Source organism: Protopterus annectens, chromosome 4.part1 (genome assembly GCF_019279795.1).
Source record: "Protopterus annectens isolate FY-2018-M chromosome 4.part1, PAN1.0, whole genome shotgun sequence".
Taxonomy (NCBI): Eukaryota; Metazoa; Chordata; order Ceratodontiformes; family Protopteridae; genus Protopterus; species Protopterus annectens.
Window position 1 is genome coordinate 371,680,442 of NC_056734.1, and position 10,313 is coordinate 371,690,754.

General features: G+C 39.3%; 1 long non-coding RNA gene across 1 annotated transcript in view; it reads left to right on the top strand.

Annotated features, from left to right (window-relative positions):
- LOC122800866 overlaps window positions 1–9,667 on the top strand; it is a 91,207-nt gene extending 81,540 nt beyond the window's left edge. The window contains exon 2 of the long non-coding RNA XR_006364651.1: window positions 9,127–9,667. This is a non-coding gene — a long non-coding RNA (uncharacterized LOC122800866). The remainder of the gene's footprint in view (window positions 1–9,126) is intronic.
- Window positions 9,668–10,313: the final 646 nt, after the last annotated feature.

Sequence of the window (10,313 nt, forward strand, 5' to 3'; positions counted from 1 at the left end):
TGTATCATAATGCACCAATAATTTATAGGAATAAAATATTAATGTCAGCATTCGGCGATGATCTTATTATTTATTGTACAACCCCAATTTTGGACAGTGAAAAGATATTAAAGCTCATAAATGAATTTTCGGTAGTTTCTAATTATAAAATTAACTTACAGAAAATTAATATCTTCCCGTTAAGAACCCCAAAACCTTTTTCATTAATGGCCCTGATGGGGAAGTTAACATGTAAAGAAAATATTAAATATTTGGGTATCAACTTTTCTACGGATAATAAGGACTTTTATAACAATAATGTTAAACTAGTATGGGAACACATAATAGCTGATTGTGACAGATGGAAGAATTTAAAACTACTGGTATTAGCAAAAGTATCAATAGTGAAAATGAATATACTACCACGAATGTTATACATATTTAGGTCTGCCCAATTATCAATTTCAAAAACAGTTTTTAAACAAATGCATAAAGATCTAGCTAAATTTATCTGGAACCCAAAAAGAACTAGAATATCTTATGAGAAATTAATGACCCCTAAAACAAGAGGGGGACTTGAGCTACCAAACTTTGAAGCATATTATTTGATTGTAAATGCTAATAAAATTTTAAGAATTGCTAATTATGATGTAACGAATACAAAATGGATACCAACTTGGGTGGTCTTGAATCATAAGCATATTTTGGATAGGAAAATAAATCCTAAAGCATTGCCCTTTATGGGCAAAATTAGTCTGATAAAATATGGGGTCATGGACCACATAATAACCTGTGTCTCATCTTTGCAAACTTTATTTCAGTCCGTAGATTTATTGCAATATATGATGGTTCTTCAACCTTTCCACAGGAATCCTAATTTTAAACTAAATAATCAGCTGATCGATCTCAGCAAATTTCCATTAATACTTAATTTGACTCTATTTGATGTTTTTAATAAACTTGACTTATCGGCTTTACAAATTAGACAGGAAATGAATCTACCTAGAAGTTACATTGTTATAATGAGACAAGTTAAAGAACTTGCCTTGAGCTACTTTAGGAACTTTAAACCTGCAGCCGGATTTGTGGATAACTGCTCTGAATTGTGGCAAGCTATCCAACAAGACACTAAATTTATAGCAACTGCATACAAATTAATTAAGGATTTGAAATTTCAGGACAAAATTTTGCTTTCAGAGTATTGGGTAAACAAAGTAACAGTAACAGACAATCAGATATTAAAAGCAATTGATATAACTAGGAAATCAGTTTCTTTTCAAAAACTGATGTACACGCAATTGATGATTTGGAACAATGCATATTACACACATCTTAGATTACATACATTTAACCCTAGGAATTCTCCAATTTGTCCATACTGTGCAGATCAAACAGCGGATCTTCTTCATATGTTCTGGAGTTGTAAATGCGTATATAAACTTTGGAACTCTCCTAAAGTACAACTGCAAAAGATGGGTTATCAAAGTTCTACACTGTCATGGGAATTTATGATTCTACACATTCCTCCAAGAGAGCTTTCCAGATCGCAAACTGTTATTTGTATGAATATTTTTTTGCTGATGAAACTCTATATAGCCACAAATTGGCTAAAACCACATAAGACATCATGGGATAATTTTAAGCTTGTGGCTATAAAACATATACTAGCACATAAATTACTTCTGAAACAAACTAACAAAAATATTAATAACCCGAAAATATGGGAAAAGGTCTTCAATATTATATTAGCATGATACTGATTTTAGGAATATATTAAATATAGGAAGCATTTCATGTAGATATTGTATAAATGGTTTGTAGTAGTTATAGTGTATTATGTGTGTGATGTTTATTGTATTTTTGTAATGTTTTTGGAAAATATATTTCAATAAAAATTTATTATGGAAAAAAAAAAGAACTCATTTGACGTATGATAATGTATACACTGTGTAAACAGTTATTTCACTTTTTAACTACTACTACAAATTTTTAGAATCTTTCTAATATTTTCAGACTATATATGCATTCCTTTATTCAATAAGTCATGCGATTTGCTTTGTTTCGTAGATCTGATGAAGTCCTAACGTCATGACAAGATGAAGGTGCTTTACCTTTTGTTATTTTGAATAATTTTGTTTGGTTTTTAAAGTCTACATTTCACTCCCTTTTTCTTTTGACTTGTTGTATACTACATGAGCCATTCTTTGGTTTTGAGTTGCATTAAATTTATATCCTGAAAAGACTTGAAACTTTATGATGTTCCACAACACTCGGATGTCCTTTTTCTGTTTTTATCAGGTAAAAAAAAATATTGTCTGCAGATAAGGCCAGCTTTTCTTGATTACCATACCAATTATATCCTTGAATTTCTGTGTCCCTTATTTTCTTTCAGTGGCTCTAGCTATGAAGTAAATAAGGGGAAAAGTGGACACCGTAGCCTGGTTCCTCTGATCAGAGACAACTTGTCAGAAAGGAACCGTGCCAGTTCAGTTTTTGCCTCCGATTCCTCATATAGTATCCTAATTAATCTTATTATTGAATCAAGAAATGCAAATGCTTCTGTTGCCCTGCTCATAAAATCCCAATTTACTCCATTGAATGCTTTTTCTGCATCAAGACCCACCAACAACAGTAGTAGATGTTCTTCATGTTTCACTGTTGCAGTCATTACATTTGGGTAATATGCTTGCAGGTTGCCTTCAGTCAGCCTGATTAACAAAGTCTTGAGTCCTGCATTGGTTGCTGTTCTTTCTTCCATGACGTCAGGTCGTCAGGGGTATAAAACATGCCGCCGATGCCATTACATCAGTCTTTCTTGCCATGCGGTGTTTGAAGAAGAAGCAGTTCGGAAGTGTCGGTTGGCCGACTCCTGAAATTTTTGTTTTCGGGTTTCAGAACTGAAGTCTTCAACTAAAAGCTAATTAACCCATTGGGGAAACTTTTTCTTGCTTCTTACCGATGTCAGAAAAAGTTAATAATTGCATTAGTTGTGGAAAGCAAATACCACATAAAGATTTTCATTCATTCTGTATTCCTTGCCTAGGCCCTGACCAGGACGTACCTTGTTGTCGGTTTTGTGCTTTATTTAATCAGCGCACTATCCATCGTCTGTATATTTTTGCCTCTAAATATTTTGGTTCTCTGTTTAATTATACAGAAATGTCGTCGGTTAGCCATCCGACTACCGTAATTTTGAAAAAACGCAAAGATAAAGACAGAGACAGGCCACCGAGGTCCCAAACTGTCGATGACGCTTCTCCTAAGCCAGTCACCAGGCACTTTCACAGTCCCTGATACCCGCTACTTCTGATTCGCAGGCGTCTACTGAGACCCATTCAGAGTCCGGTATGCCGCGAGATACTTCAACTATGAAACCCGTGGATGTCTCTACCTTGGATGGGTCCGGAGCCACTGTGCAGGCACTAGCTTCTGAGGGTGTATTCAGGCCTACTGACTTGCATATTAAATCGACACCTCCTTCATTAATAAGGCCTAAATCTCGATCCATGTCTAAAAAACCGACGCCCAGGCCACATGCTCAAGTCTCTATGCCTAAACAAAAAATTATAAAAATGGCTGAAGATCTAATAACTCTAATCAGGGGTAGTCAACACCCCCCCCAAATGATTATGAATCTTCTGATCAGGATTCTGTTTTTTCTGACTCTTCTGATTACCTGGATTTGTCCTTACTTATGAGGATTCTGATGCAGAGGACTCTATTCCCTCTGCTTCCCCTCCTGAGGATTTTTTCTTTTGGGGAAACCTTACATACTCTAAGGGAGCATTTTCACTAGGAAAGCCAGGAATTTTCTGATTCAAAAAAGAGGCTTAGGGATTTCCTTCTCCTACCTTAGCATAGGCCTTTGGCTATTCCTCCTGTACTAGACATTGTTGATGATGCTTTCTCGGAATCCATTTTGGCCCTGATTCCCTGCCTCCTGCTCCCAGTAAACCTGACAGATACTACAGGGTCCCTGAGTCCCATAAGTTCCTTTTTAAAAATCCTATTGCAGATCCAGAGACTATTTCACAGGAGCCCAAGGGTGTTAAGGCCTCTACTGCTAAAAATCCTACCCCTTCTGATAGTGACTCCAGGGCACTGGATAGATGGGGTCAAAAGGTTTATACTTCAGCAACCTTGGCAATTAGAGCTTTAAACTGCCAATTTCATATGTTAAAATATCAGCAACATGTTATTGGACTACTTAAACAGAAAATGATGTTGATTCCTGACTGTGTGGAAAATAGACTTACAGGATTTAATGCATTCTGCCGAACAAGTTGGAAAATATACTTTGCAATGTGGTTTTGATTCTTTAGAGGCCTCTTGCAGGGCTGCTGTTACTGGGTCTGTGCTTAGAAGGCATGCTTGGCTTAAGGAGCAATCTTTGCCTGATCATGTTAAAGCTAAATTGTTGGATGCTCCTTTAAATCAGGACTGCCTGTTTGGCAACAAGGCTGAAGAAGTTCTTAAAAAGATGGAAGATCAAGCTAAATCTATGCAAACTGTTAAAGATTTTTTACAAGTTCAGCCACCTAGATTTAGTAGACACCGGCCTTCTAAGAATTGGTCCTTTCCAGCCCCTTCCAGGTCTTCTCAAGTCAAACCCAGACACAGCAAAAACCCCAGGTTTCAGTCCCAGGAGACGCACAGAACTAAACAGTGGGGGGGCTCCACTTCCAAATCTGGGAATAATAAGACTCCCCCATGGTAAACTGTCTCAATAACTTCCTTTTAAAATTTCCAAGTACTTATCAACTGACTGCCCATTTGAGGGGAAAGATTGCTCTTCATGCAAAGAATTGGGAACTCATTACCCAGGACAAATGGGTTTTAAATATAGTGTCCCAGGGATACAGATTTCACTTCCACACGTTGCCAACACCAAGCGGGTGGCCGGACATACCCCCAAATCAGTGGGCAGATTCCCAGAAACAAGTACTTTCTCTCTTAAGCATGTGGGCTATTCAACTGGTACCAGAAGAGGAAAAGGGACAAGGTTTCTACTCAAGACTTTTCCTGGTACCCAGAAAAGACAATTCATGGTGTCCTATCCTGGACCTGTCTACTCTATAAACACTTTTCTGGAGATTCCAAAATTCAAGATGCTGACTCTTTACCAATTACTTCCTATGCTAGGCAAAGACACCTGGTTGGCAACACTAGATCTAAAAGAAGCATACATGCACATCCCAATCAAGGAATCTTGCAGAAAATACATATGCTTCAAAGCACGCTACACGCACTATCAGTTCTCTGCACTGCCCTTTGGCTTATCTACTGCACCCAGGGTATTCACAAAGTGCCTAGTTCTAGTGATTGCATTTTGCAGGCAAAGAAGTATTCAAATATACCCTTATCTGGATGATTGTCTAATTCAGGCAGAAAGCCAGGACATACTTTTGAATCATCTGGAGTTTGTAAAAATGGTTCTAACTTGTCTGGGGTATACCATAAATGAAAAGAAATCACAACTGGTACCCTGTCAACAAATTACATTCCTGGGAGCAAGCTTGAATAGAACTTCCCAGATGGCTTATCTCGCATCAGAAAAGCAAACTCATTTGACAACCTACTTCAAACAAGTGGCCACAAAAACCCTGCTATCTGCAAGACAAATACTGCAAGCCCTGGGGTTCATAGTCTCCTGCATTCTTCTAATTCCATATGCAAGACTGCATATGAGGAAACTACAGTGGTATCTAAAAAGCCTATCTAGTCAACATTCTCACAGCCTAGAAACAGTTATTCCCATCATACCTTGCCTACACCTAGAGTTCCTTTGGTGGGCAGAGGCCTGCCACCAAAACAAGGGACTACCTTTCACACCACCCCCTGCCGCCCAAACCCTAACAACAGATGCAACAGACCATGCATGGGGGGCTCACCTGTCAGGGAAGTGCATTCAGGGCAAATGGAACCCAAGTCAAATGCACCTGCATATCAATCAAAAAGAAATGTTAGCTGTACAGAATGCTCTGACAGCCTTCAAGGACTACATTCTTCCAGGACAACTAATGGTAAAGACAAACACCACCACAGTTATGTGGTACATAAGCAGGGGGGTACACATTCTTACCCCCTCTGCAGACTAGCCATGGCATTGTGAAACACAGCCTTGAGCTATCAAGTGCACCTAGAAGCTCAATTCCTGCCAGGAAAGTTAAATACTCGTACAGACAGACTAAGCAAAAACCTTATGGACCCACATGAGTGGAAACTGGAACCAAGGATTTTCAACATGTTGACAAGCGAATGGGGGGGGGGCTGGATATAGACCTGTTTGCCTCCCCCAGAACTACCAATTGGACACATTTTGCACAAGGACTCCCCACAAACAAGCCTGGAAAGTGGATGCTCTGTCCTTCAGCTGGAAAAACCTATTAGTCTATGCCTTCCCCCCACTGCCTCTGCTCTCCAAAGTACTACTAAAAGTCAAATAGGACAAACCAAGGATGATTTTGATTGCTCCAGACTGGCTGTGCCAGCACTGGTACCCCCTCCTGCGCAATGTGTCCGTCATCTCCATGGCACCTGCCTCAGACTCCTTCCCTGCTGTCTCAGCAGGAGAACCAGATTCTGCACCCTCAGCTTCCAACACTGAACCTTGCAGCCTGGCTAGTTATTTAAATTCTCCCTTACCATCCCTCAGCAAACCTGTGTTGGATGTCATCTTAGAGGCAAGGAGGCCTAGTACTAGAAAATCTTATGCTGAAAAATGGAAAATATTCTGTGCCTGGAATCAGTCTCAAGGGATGAGCGCAACAGCACCCAATTTACCTCAGATTTTGCAATACTTAACTGAGGTACTTCACAAGGGCTTGTCTTTTTCCTCCATTAAAATCCACGCCTCAGCCATTTCAGCTCATTATAACACAGAACCTCCCCTCTTCTCTCATACACTGCTCAAGCAGTTCCTCAGAGGGGCCAAAAATTTGAGACCACCCAGGAGAGCTCCAACCCCAGCTTGGAATCTTAACTTTGTATTGGAGAAACTCACTCTCCCTCCTTTTGAGCCAGCTGCTACTGCAGACTTAAAATTTCTTGGAAAACAGCTTTCCTTTTAGCAATCACTTCAGCTAGAATGGTTTCTGAATTACAGGCCCTTATGGCAGTGGAGCCTTTCATCATCTTTCATGCGGACAGGGTATCACTCAGGACCAATCCATCCTTCATGCCCAAGGTGGTATCCACTGTGGCTCTAAATCAGTCCATTCATTTGCCAACCTTTCCCAATCCACAGAACAAAGGGGAACGGATTCTGCATTCCTTGGATGTGCACAGACAACTTGGATTCTACTTGGACAGGACTAAACCTCAAAGAAAATCGGAACAACTGCTGGCAGCATTTGCAGCAGGGGCAGAGGGTAAGGCTATTTCAAAATGGATAAGCCATTGCATTAATTTCTGCTATAAGCACCATGGAAAACCTATCCCCCAGGGGATCAGACCTTACTCCACCAGGGCTGCATCTACTTCTACACCCTTTCTCAGAGGCGTTCCTACCAGGGACATTCTAAAAGCTGCTACCTGGAGTTCTGTACATATATTTGCCAAGCATTACCATTTGCCAATTTTCTCTAAATCCAGAGCTGGCTTTGCCACTGCAATCTTGCAGGGCCTTATAGCTGCTCCTAATGCTATCTGAACTCCTTCTCCCAACCATAGCTTTGGGAATCTACCCAAATGTAATGACTGCAACAGTGAAACACGAAGAACATAGTACAGTTGTGTACACTTACCATAAATGTATATGTTCGAGTGTATTCACTGTTGCAGTCCTGGTTACCCCCCCTCCCCCTAACTTCTTTTGGCTATACCTCTACTCTCCTTTACTATGCTTAAAAGTTTTTTTGGTGTATTTGCTTTTTTGTTGGAGGTATACCTTTGTGTTTTTATGTTTAATTGCTCCCCATTAGGGGGCACCTGACATCTGGGGCAAGAAAAATTGATGTAATGGCGTCGGCTGCATGTTTTATACCCCTGACGACCTGATGTCATGGAAGAAGGGACAGCAACTGAAGCAGGACCCAAGACTTTGTTAATCAGGCCGAGTGAGGGCAACCTGCAAGCAGATTACCCAAATGTAATGACTGCAACAGTGAATACACTCTAACATCTACATTTATGGTAAGTGTACACAACTGTACTTTTCTTACACTCTGCTTCCCTCTGGATCATCATTGTTCTTTTAATATCAAATGTTAGGCTCCCCTCCACAAAAACACATTGATCTATATCTTATCAATTTTGGCAATACCTATTCCATTCTTTTAGCTGTTCTAGACATAAACACTTTATCGTGGTTTAAAATTGAAATGGGCCTATATGAAGCCAGAATTGATGGGTCTTTATTCGTATTTCAAATTTTTATGCTGTGGGAAAGCTTGTAAGCATCCATGTTTATTCAGCAGCATCACTTCATTAACCTTCTATCTAGGCTGTAATACAGTAATGAGAAGACATACTAATTCCTTATTCTGTTTTTACATGAACATTCTGTCTGTCAAGAACAAACACTGTTCTTGTATACAGTAATGGTATATGCACCATATAATTTTGTACGTTTTCATATTAATTAACCTACTCCACATCCTTGTCTCTACAAGATGTAAACTATGCCTTTTAGTTTTGTACTGCCATGGGTTTAGTACTGTAATTATTAGCTTTGTCTGCTTTCCTCTTTTAAATTCCACATTTGGCTATACTGCAGTATTTATTCCAGTTTGAAGAATACTGCCCGATGCCACTTGCTACTCAATATTATTAGCTACTGTATTAGATACTACTGTGAAAGATGTTACAAGTATTTGACTGCATTTTTTACTACGTTAATAGTGTAAGATGTTTAAATGTTATATTTTATTTAAATCATTGCTGTAGAGGTGTACTTAGATTAGCAAGTTGTTGTTGCTTATGCTAATGAATATAATTGGAGCTTTTCTCTCTGCCTTTCATGTAAATGAGCACTGCCAAAATGGACCTATCCCAGTCAACCAATGGAAAAGAAATATGTAAAATGATATAACAATCCAGAAGCTTCGTTTAGGAGTGTTGGAAATACTCAGTAAAGTTCTCCATTAATTTAAGCTGATTTGCTTGATAAAAAGAGCTTAACTCTGTAATTTTCTTTTGCTTTTCTAGGGTGGAGTTATACTTGTGTCTCACGATGAGCGTTTTATTCGCATAGTATGTAGAGAACTCTGGGTATGTGAGAACCAAACAGTACGATGGTAGCTTTGATTAATACAAGGATGTATTACAAGAACAGTTCCGCAAGGAGGGGTACTTATAATTCCTTTTTCTGGAAATCTAAGGACCTCTTGACTGTACTGAAGAGTTGCACTGAAGAGAAAAAAAGCCTTGTGCCACACACAAGGAAAATCATTACAGAACAGCCAACAAATTTTGTCATTGGATTGTAATGAGAAAAGTAACTGATTTTTCAGTCTTGTATTCTGCCACTAAAGGATCCTGTACAGGCTCCCCCCAACCAACAGAAAAACATCCTAGTTCCTACTGACAGCTTCGAAAGGAGATACCTGCTTACTTTTATTGACCCCAAATTCATAATCCTCATTTTAAATGACTAGTGCAATTGTTACCAGACATGAGAATGTTATTCCAGTAATTTATGAACCCAGACATTTTGACTGGTATGTTAATAAAGAATTATGACTAAGTAGAGGGCTTTTAATGTTTTTAATTTTGAAAGAGAAAAACACACACACTGTCTTGGAAAGTATTTCAGCATGTACATTGTTGTACTTGGTTATTATAGTGATACCTATAAGTGGTAGGAGTTACAGTGGGATTGTATTGCCAGCAGAATCTAGTTTTATCTTGAGGATCAAATACTTATGCCAAGAGATAATAAATCCAAACCATAACTGCCATCCTTGACAAGATGATATTCCTGTTATACCATGCCAACACTCTATATTGTGTGAAAGATTAAAAAAAAGTGTTATCCTAACTCCATTGTGCAGAGGGATGAAGTTCTGACTCTGAACCAGACTACAAGTGTTTGCCAACACAGGTGTTGGAGAGTTGGGTTCAGGAGGATAGGAGTGAAAGGACAGTGCTGGCCCAACTACCCTGGGGGGAATGGCATTGGTTCACCACTTGGGTAACACCTAGAGTGTATGAGCCTGCCACATGTGCTACATCAACCCAGGGAATCTTGCTTGGTTATACACATATCTCTTGAGGCATGCAGCAGTTGTGGAGCTCTAGGGTGTTACTGTGCCAGTTAGAGTTCCAGGGGTTATATTAGGAAAAGTCTGCAAGATGAAGCAGAGAGGCCTGTTCCCTAGCAGCCAGCTCTGTCA